Below are 8,741 nucleotides of genomic sequence, written 5' to 3'. Positions count from 1 at the left end.
TTCAGGGTCCTGGACACGCCTACTCCCACCACGGTTCGGCTGGACCTCCCCAGGAATATGAAGGTACACCCTGTATTTCACATTTCCTTGGTTAAACCCGTTGGTTCCAGTCCTCTTTGCCCTGCTCCTGCGCCTCCGCCGCCGGCCCGGCTCTACAAGGGGGGACTGGTCTACTCAGTCCGGCGGATCCTCGACTCCCGACCCCGTGGTCGTGGGGTCCAGTACCTGGTCGACTGGGAGGGGTACGGCCCAGAGGAACGCTCCTGGGTCCCGCGCTCCTTCATCGTGGACCATTCCCTCATTCGGGACTACGAGGAGTCGGTTGCTAGGACGCCAGGTGGCGTCTGTTGAGGGGGGGGCATTGTTGTGTGACGGGGTGAGTACTCCCTCTACTCCACAACATCTTTGTAAGACTGTCATTCCAGGAGAGGGCACTCACCAGCTGTGGGGCATTACCGATCAGCGGCAGCTGCAGATCCTCTAATCAACCGCAGCAGAGCTCTATTTAAGAGGAGAGGGAACCACTTCACATCGCTGGATGATTAACTACTCACGGTAGAATCTTGCCACTCAGTACTAGGTTTTACTTGGTCTCTGCTCAGACATTTGTGCTGTCACAGTTTTTGGATTTATCTGGTTTTTTGTGCTTGGATTTTTTGGTGTTTGGACTCAAGTCTGTTTCATCTTCAGGATACTTGGAATCGCTGAACCACAGATGGATGTACCTACCTGGAAGTCACCATAACCCGCCTGGATTACACACTCAAGGTTCACCTCTCCTCCAGCTTCACTTGCCCTCTGCCGCCATCATCTGGCTCCCTCTCCTGGACGTACCCCGTCACACCGTTTGCCCTCCCTGCTGGCTTTTGGACTCTTGCCGACTACTTCACACTTGGATATCTCCAGGACACTTTTAGTTAGGGTTAATAAATCATTGTTTGAACTTTCTGCCTTTGTCCTGTGATGGTTCTTCATGTCGTGGGTTAAACACCTTCCCAGGAACATGACAAAACCAGCAAAAACATGCAGATAAAATCTAGGTGGGGCAGCAAAAAGTGAAACGCCATCAGTTAACGGGACTCTTCCTGAATAAAAGCTAAAGAGTAAAAGTGGGTTTTCAGCTGGCTCTTAAACTTGCCGAGCGTGTTGGCCTGTTTAACATATGTAGGTAGCTCATTCCAGAGTCTCGGCCCCAGCACCGAGAAAACACGATCCCCTCGGGATTGTAATCGGTGTTTCGGAACGACTAACAGTCCTTGTTGTGCTGACCGAAGGTTCCTTGCAGGAACATAAGGCTGAATCAAGTCTGCCAGACAACGTGGAGCCAATGTGGACTCTCCACCATTTGACCTTAGAACTGAAGAAGCCTCTCGGATGAGAGGTGAAACGTCTTCAAGCAACTCAAAGTCCAGACGCTTTTCTTTCACAGCTCCTTAGACAACATGGAGCCAACTCATTTAAACATTTAAAAACAAACACCAGAACTTTAAACGAAATTCTAAAAGAGACTGGAAGCCAGTGTAGGTATGCCAAGACGGGCGTGATATGTTCAGATCTCCTGGTACCAGTCAGTAACCTGGTTGCCGCGTTTTGGACCTTCTGCAGTTTCGCTATGGGGGCCTGCTTGATGCCTGCATAAAGCAAGTTACAGTAGTCCAGTCTGATGGTAATGAAGGCGTGGATGACAGTTTCCAGATGTTTATGAGATAGCAGCGGCTGAATCCTAGCTATTCTCCTGAGATGGAAATAGCAGGATCTGATTGTTCCATTGACCTGGGTGTCCAGTGTGAGCTCTACATCCAACTTCACCCCCAGGAGCTAACTTAACTAGCCCAAGAAGCTAAGAAGAGGGTACAGGGTATAACGACTCGTGTGGTCGCTTGGCTGCTGTGCGCAGCTGTAGTCAAGCTGGTCGTCAATGGAGCTATAATATGGACTGTTAAAATACAAGCAGTGGCTCAGACCACTGCGATAGGAGCCGGGCACCCTGGGTATTTACGTAAGGTTGTGCTCCGTCTTGGTCAGAGCGGGTCAGAGCTTGGCACCCCCCAAGGTCCTATGTGCATGTTTGTGTGATGATGTGAGGAAGCAGGAGGAGGCAAATATACGGGGATGGGGAGGAATGGCTGGTTGCCCTAAGCCAGGGGTATTCAATTAGATTTTTTGTTGGGCCAAATTATCATAAGGCTTTTGCCAGTGGGCCGCACATTTCCCTGTATCTCATATTTTTCCATTAAAACTAAGTACCACTGCATTGTCAACATTTTTATTTAAACAAGTCAAATGACATTAGGATTAACTGCTGGTTTTTAGTGAAAATAATAGAAACTGCAAAACATAGCCAACTCTGGTTTTAACAGAAATCAGAGTCACAAACTCATAGTGACAGTACTTTTTTTTTTTTCTCTTAAAATAAAAGCCAAGAACACATAACCAGCTTTAGTTTGACTGAAATCACAGTCACATAAAATGCCAGTAACAATAATTCCAATGTCTTTTGTGCAAATACAGTAACAACCTCACAGCTCTCAGTAATAGCAATATTATATTGTGCAAATAAGAATAAACAAAACTTTGAATTAAATCACAAAATTAAACTACTGGCTTTTAAAGCATATAAATGAAACAAAAGTCTTAGTCAAAAACTCAGTGACAGCACTTGCTCTATGCTTAGTAAAGCGTAGAAAACATAACCAGTTTTAGTTTGACTGAAATCCCAGTAACATAAATTCCCAGTAGCATTACCTAAAATATTTTTTGTGGAAATATCACAGTCATAAACTAGACCAGTAAGAGCGATTGTGCAAATAAGAACAATCTAAATTTTGAATAAAATAACAAAATTAAACTGCTGGCTTTTAAAGCATATCAAAGGAAACAAAAATGTGTTTAGTCTTCATACTGCAGGAGACTTTGATCAATCTCTAATGAGAAAAATGACACTTCATTGACTGGGCAAGATGAGAAAAGTTAGGCTCATATGGGGTGACGGCAATCTGCAAACAATGATGCAGATGCTCATTTGTCAAGGACATTCGATTCTCTGTTTTTATGGCATTCATGTGAGAGAAGGCTGATTCGCATGTATATGTTGATCCAAACATTGTGAAGACACATATAGCCAGTTTTTTCATGTTTGGGAACATCTCTGGGACAATGTGCTTTGTCCAAAGCTCGGTGCAACCTTTTTCCTGAAGGACATCTTTGAATTCCCCTGATGCTTGTATTTCAATCATTTCAAGTTGCAGGGGACCTTCATCAATGCCATGTAACTCCAGGAACGCTGCTGTTTTGGGGGAAGTATTGGGCGTGCTGGTGAATGGGTTCCTCACAACATGCAGCAACTCTTTGGGAATGTCAAAGTCATAGAATCTCTGTGCAAAGTTGTGTTTCAAATTGTCCAGAAAGTCTGACATGAACTTTGTGACTTTACCACATTGTGATGACTTAATGAAGCCACTGAGGGTTGGAAAATGCAGCAGTCTGCTACTGAGATCAGATGAAAACATGTCTAGTTTATTTTGAAAAGCAGTCAGTCTTTCAACCACATCAGCAACTGTTTTATCTCTCCCTTGAAGCCCCAGGTTAAGTACATTCAAATGATGGAAAATATCACATAAAAAACACATGTCAGACACAAATTTATCATCCAGCATGTTGGTCAGAAATGTTTCAGCCTTTCTCTGCTTGCATTCACGAAGGAAAGTAATGATTTCTTTCCTCAGTTCACAGACTCTCATGAGTGCATTTCCCTGGCTTAACCACCTCACATTGTTATGCAAAAGTAGGTCAGCATGCTCAGCTGACATATCAACAAGAAGTTTCCGAAACAGTCTGTGTTGAAGACCAGATGTTGATCTAATAAAGTTAATTGTAGCCATGACAGAATCCATTATGTTTTTCAACTCACCACTTAATTGTGTGCAAAGGACACTCTGGTGGATGAGACAGTGCAGCGACTTCATTTTTGGCGCAAGTGCAGACAGCCGTGCAGACAATCCTTTGATCTTCCCTGCCATCGAAGGTGCACCATCTGTAACAAGCAGGTTAATACACTCCAAGTCCAGTCCGTTCTCTCGAAAAAAATCCACAATCTTCTGGAAGAGTATTTCTCCTGTTGTTTGCCCTTCAAGTGGTATTAATCCCAATATGTCCTCTTTGAAACCGTGACCATCATAAAAACGCACAAACATACAAAGTTGAGCAACATCCGAGTTGTCCGTTGATTCATCCACAGCGAGGGATATGAAATCAGCCTTCCTCAGTTGATCAAGAAGAGTGTCAAAAACATCCATAGCTAAAGCATCCACTCTTCTCGCAGTGGTTGTATCGGACAGTGGAATTGATTTAATCGAAGTTATAACTTGCTCTTTCACGTTTTCATCCGTCACCACTTCCTCAACAGCAGCTTGTATGCATTCTTTCACTGTTTCAGCATCTGTAAATGGTCTTTTATTTTTAGTCAATATCCATGCGATTCGCAGAGATGCTGTTGTAGCTTTCTGCTGCAACGTGCAGGTTCGGGTGAAATGCACACAACTCCGCTGATAGTTTTGGCTCAGTGTCTTTATTTTTATCTGTCGAGCCTCAGAGCCTGGTGGATATTCACTGTCAAAGTTAGCATGACTCGTCTTGAAGTGCCTCCGCACGTTGTATTCTTTATTTACCGAGCAAATGACGAGACAGACAAGGCACATGGGTTTTCCTTCAGCATTTTGAATGTGTGCATACTTATCAGTCCACTCCTTGTTAAATCTTCTATTTTCAGTGTCAATTTTACGTCTCTTCTCTTTTGAATGTGACATGTTTTTTTCCAAGAAACCACTGTTATAAATCGTCACGTACTTTCCATCAGGAGCTGCGCAACTTGTCGTAAAACCTGCGGTTTACGGGCACTGAAGAGCATAACAGCGTCACCGACCTGTTGGATAGGTCCCCGCTCCAAAACGTGCCGTAAAATGTCGCAAAGTGTTGTAAACTGCCGCGATTACGGTTTAGCCATCGGCTGCTAATAACTGCGACACTGCTACTTAAAAAAACTATTTATCAAGAATTATGAAGACAATGGGCCGGTCCAAAATGCTTGATGGGCCGGTTCTGGCCCTTGGGCCGCCTATTGAATAGGGCTGCCCTAAGCCCTCCAGGAAGCCAGCTCCCCCACTGGGCCCAATAGGCACCTTTATTCCCAAAATGCCACCCAGGGCATGGAGACCCCAGCCCACCTATCCAGGGCCCAAAGCAGCAGCATTGCAGAGCCCCGCTGAGTCTTTTCTAATAGACACTCATTACTGGTGGAGGGCTTCCCGAGTAACCATTCTTTATAATTTAAACACCAACAGAGGAAGCCTGCTGGATTGCTTTATGGGTACAGATTTCCAGAGCAATAAGAGTGGATGAATTGTGGAGACGTTTCAGTCAGGCCCAGTGGAGCTCTAATGCTGGTGTTACCTGGTGCTGGCCCCTCTGGTGCTGTGTGTGAATGCTTGGGAAATCATTACTATGGCCTCTCTATAACCTCAATAAGTCAGGTTAGTGTCAATAACCTGGCCTTTAAAAATTGATAAGGGTGATCACCTCACTCATAGTAGGTCCGTTTCTGAGCAGCAGACGTCCCTGTGAGGTGATTCTCATTTATAAGTCATGTCTGCATTTAGGATGCATCTCCCTGAAAATGGCTTCAGGACAGTCATCTCCTCTGTGTCGGGGCTTTATCAGCGTTTGCTCTACAGTGAACCCAGACAGATGACTGAGAGAAACTATTAGGCTTAGATCATTCACAGATATTACTGTACAGCCTAATGCTTTTTTGTTTGATTTACCTTTAAGCAGAAATAAATCCAACAGTTTGATGGCCGACGTGACACAACATGCCCATCTCATCCATGGAAGCTCCAGTTGGACACATATTTATAAAATGGAGCCAACCCCATCACCCTTAGGAAAACAGACAGGTTCTGCATGACATATGGAAATATGTTCGATCAAAACACCAATTTGGAGAGTCCGGCTGAGATCTTAAAGCTGTCTGGTGTGACACGTTGAAATGTCACAGAGCTACATTTATTCATGTGAACATTAGAGGCACATTCCTGTCCGGAGGCCTTGGAGACAAAAGAGGAGGAATTCCCCAGAGAAGAGAGACCTGGAGGACAGATTCACGCCTACCAGCTGGACCCTGAAACAACCCCCCCCCCCCCACACACACACACACACACACACACTCACACACACACAAAGATACACACACACACACACACACATAGATACACACACACACACACACACATAGATACACACACACACACACATAGATACACACACACACACACACACACACACACACACTCACACACACACAAAGATACACACACACACACACACATAGATACACACATACACATACACACGCAGACACCAAAATGCATGCATGCCCCCTCACACACTCACACACACACAAAGATACACACGCACACACACACACACACACACACACACACACATAGATACACACATACATATACACACGCAGACACCAAAATGCATGCATGCTCACACACTCACACAGACATTCAGACATACACGTGCATGTGTACACACACACACACACACAAACACATATGTACACACATGCACGCAGACACATTCATGCAGCTGTGGCTACAATGTAGCTCATCTTCACCAGCGTGTGAATGTGTTTGTGAATGGGTGAATGATACAGACCATGTACCAAACGCATCAGTACACAGTTGTAGACTTCATATAGTTTTCATGTGCTTTTGTTGAGCAGAGAAAATACAGAAACAGCTTTTTTTCAATTGTTTACACTCTAAAACTAAAATTTCCACACAATTTGCTAACTTCTACTCCAAGGAGCAAAACATCACCACAGATTTGCACAACATTAAACACAAGGTCTGCTTCACTCTTTTTGCAAAACTCCACACGCATTTCAACAGCTTAGACACAGATATGGATTGTGAGGTCACTTCCTTTTCATTACAAAGCCCCGGACTGCCAATGATCACACTAATGAATGAATTGGATAATCACATCCACAAGGTGTGGAAGCACACATTTGCTAAATTGAAAAAGCAGCACTCAGGTGGGCTATAAAAGGCAACAGGTGAGTTTTTTTCAGAGTCAAACTGTATGTACTTCATGCAGTAATTGTATTTGTCTACAGATTTTGTTTGTTTCTTTGATTTAATTGTTGGTTGATTACTGTAACTGATTATGGTAATAAATACTGTATTTCTTGAATTGAAATACATACTTGAGATGTTCAGTCTGCAGCATCAGTGTTGTGCTTGGTAAGTTTAGAGTTTAGGCCTATTTCTTCCTATATCTCAAACTAATCATGAAGAAGGTTGTGGGTTTGTCACTACTTTGTTTTGTCATCAACATGATCCCTTACATATTAATGTCTGCCCAAATCTCTAGCTCATGCTATTTCCTAAAAATTATTTTTTTTACAAATGTGTTTATTATTCATCACAGCAGTGGGAAACTGTCTGCAATAGAGTCTGATCTTTGAGGACTGTGTTGGTTAAATGAAAACAGCACAAATATGCGTATATGTTTAGACTGAAAAGTGTAATTTTGCAAACAATCTAGAAATTCTGCAAATTGAGTTTGGTGTTTGGATATTTTTGATTATATTTTAAGAAAAAAGAACCCGGTTACCAAAACTGTGAGTAAACAATTGAAAAAACTAAAGGAAGAAGAAGGTCTACTGGTGGTATACGAGTGGATGTTACTGCCATCTAGAGGACAGAGGATACAAAGACAATTCCTGCCTGATGTGTAGACTCATGGACATTTGATCAAATCCTTGTGTGAATGAGAAAAATCTGTTTATTTTACTGTGTGTGTGTGTGTGTGTGTGTGTGTGTGTGTGTGTGTGTGTGTGTGTGTGTGTGTGTGTGTGTGTGTGTGCGTGTGTGTGTGCTTGTGTGCATGAGTGTGCGTGTGTGCGTGCGTGCATGCGTGTGTGTGTTCGTGTGTGTGCGTGCGTGCGTGTGTTCGTGTGTGTGTGTGTGTGTGTGTGTGTGTGTGTGTGTGTTTTTACACAGACGTGAGTTAAGTTATCTTCTCTGTCTGTGTTTCGCTGAGTTGACTAACACATCTGTGTAGGACGCATGCACCCTAACCTGTACCACAGGGAGGAGAAGGAACATTTTTTAAAAAGCTCCGCTCAACATAAAAACCACGAGGCGCTTCAAGACACCCTGAACCCACTCACTGGCCAATAAATGCCTGTGGGATCTCCTAGAGTGAGCTAGGAAGTGATGCAGGGTAGATTCCCATCCGGACCTGTTACCACCACGACCCAACCTTGGGTATGCAGAAAAATGGACGGATGTATGGAGACCTTCTAGTCTGTTCTGGTTTATTCCAAATAGATATAAAAACATAATTGAAGCTTATTTATCTTCAGTTGAACTTAATATTTTAGATTTTTTTTTTTTGGTTTCCACTTTTAATCAATCTGACTTTCCATCCTAAAAATTTCCACAGAATAAAAAAGGCCAATCCTCCACCAGGATTACATCTGGGGAATGGATAGTAGTTGAACTTTTGGGAATTTTTCTAAAAGGTTTTCGTCTTTTTCCCTCCACCAACTTGTTGTTTGTAGCGGATACAATATTTATGGGTTTTTTCAAAAAATTCACTCCATCTAGATCAACGTTAGATTCACGCTGACCTTCGCCTTTTATTTCAGTTTGAAACTGAATTTATCT

This window comes from Nothobranchius furzeri, chromosome 16 (assembly GCF_043380555.1).
Source record: "Nothobranchius furzeri strain GRZ-AD chromosome 16, NfurGRZ-RIMD1, whole genome shotgun sequence".
NCBI classification, from domain to species: Eukaryota; Metazoa; Chordata; class Actinopteri; order Cyprinodontiformes; family Nothobranchiidae; genus Nothobranchius; species Nothobranchius furzeri.
This window is presented reverse-complemented; position numbering follows the sequence as displayed.